This window comes from Lolium rigidum, chromosome 7 (genome assembly GCF_022539505.1).
Source record: "Lolium rigidum isolate FL_2022 chromosome 7, APGP_CSIRO_Lrig_0.1, whole genome shotgun sequence".
NCBI classification, from domain to species: domain Eukaryota; kingdom Viridiplantae; phylum Streptophyta; class Magnoliopsida; order Poales; family Poaceae; genus Lolium; species Lolium rigidum.
Window position 1 is genome coordinate 265,507,526 of NC_061514.1, and position 3,020 is coordinate 265,510,545.

Below are 3,020 nucleotides of genomic sequence, written 5' to 3' on the forward strand. Positions count from 1 at the left end.
TCGAAGTTATACTCGATGATCTTCCCTAAGGCGAAGTTGGACAAGACTCTCGACGAGATGGCTGAAGCCTTCCTTGTCGATCCCTCCGAACCTATAGAGGTACTGAAACGTCGCAGCCGCTCGATTGGTGCAGTTCTTACTTTCCAATTGCTTATGGGCCACGGGATGGGGTCAGAATTGGAAGAGTTCTCTAAAGCGCTGCCTGTTGATGATGAAAATCATCTAGTCGACCTTGAGCCTTTCAAGAGATCGGCAATAACTTGCGCTAACCGGCTTCCGAAGTTGGTGGCTGAAGCACAAGCCGAGCCTCGCTCCCGAGTCAGCCCCCGGTTCAACGTCGGCTAATCCTTGAACTCGTTGTTGTACATAATACTTTCGTAACACTTTTTAAATTCGGCTCGTTGCCAAACATCCTTTTGCCTCGTATGATGTGCACTCGACGCTCCCGATGGGAGTTTCTTTTTATATTAATGCTTGGTCCGAAGTGAGGACGTGTTGCGCATTCCCTCATCTTCTTCCCGTGCCGAGCTCTTTCCGAATCCTTCGGTAATGATGAATCAGGCCTTGTTCGTCGCTTACGTGACCAGGTGTCTAGTCTAAATAAAGACATTACTTCCCTTCGTGCGATGGCTGCCTTGGTGAAGAAGAAGGGAGAAATAGCGACCGCCATCGAACAATACGCTCTTGATGGTCTTCATGTTGCTACCGAAAGTTTGAACCGTGAGTGTTAGCCTCGCCTTCCGATTCTGGGTATAGCTTGAATGTTCTTACATTCGTTACTTTTCCAGATCGTGGCTTCGGATGCAGCTGAGGAGGACAGAAAAATTCATGACGAGGTTGAGGCGATGACCGACGTTGCACACCCAACACATGGTTTATGGCTGCATCGTCCGAAGGCCGTCATCATGGCGAAGTTCAAGTACCGGGTGATGAAGGCACACTATTATTTTGACAAATACTATGCCCTTCTTACGATGGTTTGGCACACCTTGTTTCCTCCGGATCGTGCACCCGAAACTTTGTCTGGCTTGTTCACCCGATTCAAATCTCCGGAAAGGATTCGGCTGCTGGTGCGGAAAGAGCTTCTAGCTGGTGCTGAGCTTGCTTTTGCTTCAATATTGGCATGCCATCCATCTTTAGATTTAAGAGCTGTGGCAAACACTGAAAGGGATTTAGGCCAGTACTATGATGCTGCTAGAGGTCCTTCTCACACCATTGTTTCTCGGATGGAGTCATGTCTTGAAAAGGAACTGAAGGCCCACTGGGACCGGGGATCCCGATTATGAACGTAATAGCCTTGTATTTCGCATAAGATCGTTTGCCGCGTACGCCGCACGCTTATGTTTATTTGTTTGATACTTTATTGTCGAGTGCGGCCGAGTGATCGGCCTCAACCTCGCTTACTCGACGACTTCGTTATATTTTATGCAATGTTATTGCGAAGTCGATATGTAATTTATGCAAAAGTTCGGCTCGTCACACGGTGCACCTGTTTGAGCCTTATTTTAATGTAACCATCGACCGCAAGCACTCGCGTATTTTCGAGGCTTGGATTGGTTGTTTTTTGTATGTCATTAATCTTAGCTCTCGCTGAGAGTATTTAATTAATGTCATCGTGTAAACACGTTTTTTCTGGGCCAACACTCCCGATGGGAGTTAGGCCAACGCTCCCGATGGGAGTTAGGCCAACGCTCCCGATGGGAGTAAGAGCCGATGGAAGCGGTTCCGAACGTTTCGTTCGGGTGCCAAAGCCTGAAGCAGGAAAAAGAGTAACAGAAATCTGATTAGATCTTTATTCATAATGCAAAGCAACCTTATAGGCCGTTGAAAAAAAGAACAATTGTATCCTATGTATAAAACCGTCGCAATTGCGCGATGTTCCACGGATTCTCGACGTCTTTTCCTGATTCTGGGATTCTTGAGCCGATAGGCTCCTCCCCGGTATCACTTCGGTGACGATGTATGGTCCTTCCCATGGGGATTCTAGCTTCAAGGGTCTTTTTGCTTCAACCGAAGTACCATATCTCCAACACCGAAACTTCGACCGCGTATTCGTCGGTTGTGATAATTTCTCGCTGCTTGCCGGTAGACCGTTGTTCTTGCCGAGGCGATATCTCGTGCTTCGTCAAGGAGATCGACAAGCATCTTGTAGCGCGATATTGGAGGAGGACTCGTGTACGCCGTTACTCGAGGTGCTTCAAATCGGACGTCGGCCGGCAGGATCGCTTCGGCTCCGTACACCAGGAAGAACGGAGTGTATTGAGTTGACCCGTTGGGGGTGGTACGCAAACTCCATAGCACGGATGGTAATTCTTCGACCCGGCTCCGCCGCACCTTTAAGGCGTTTCTTTAAACCATCCCCTATTAAACCATTGATCCTTTCCACCTCGGCCATTGGTCCGTGGGTGAGAGATCGATGCGAACTTCAATTTGATTCCTCCATCGTCACAAAATTTCCTGAATTCCTCGGAATCGAAATTGGAACCGTTGTCTGTGACGATGCTATGGGGCATACCAAATCGACATGTTATTCCTTTGAAGAATTGAACCGCCGTTTCAGCCTTTTGATTTCGCACTGGTACTGCCTCGATCCACTTAGTGAATTTGTCGATTGCAACCAGTAAGTACGTGTGTCCTCCGGTGATGATCTTGGCAAGTGGTCCAACTTGATCAAGTCCCCACCGAGCGAACGGCCATGCCAAAGGTATCGTCATTAAATCCGTTGCAGGAGCGTGTGGTTTCGACGAGAAACGTTGGCACGCATCGCACTTCATGACTAGATCCCCGGCATCCGATGCCGCCGTTGGCCGCAAAATCCTGCCCTAAAGGCTTTCGCCACAAGGGCTCGCTTCTCGCATGATGCCCGCAGGTTCCTTCATGTATTTCGCGCAATGCTGCTTTTCCATCGTCAATGGCGATGCACCTCTGGAAGATCCCTGAGATGCTGCGCTTGTAAAGCTCACCATTTATTACTGTAAAGGCCTTTGATCGCCTAACGACTCGCTTAGCTTCCGCAGAGT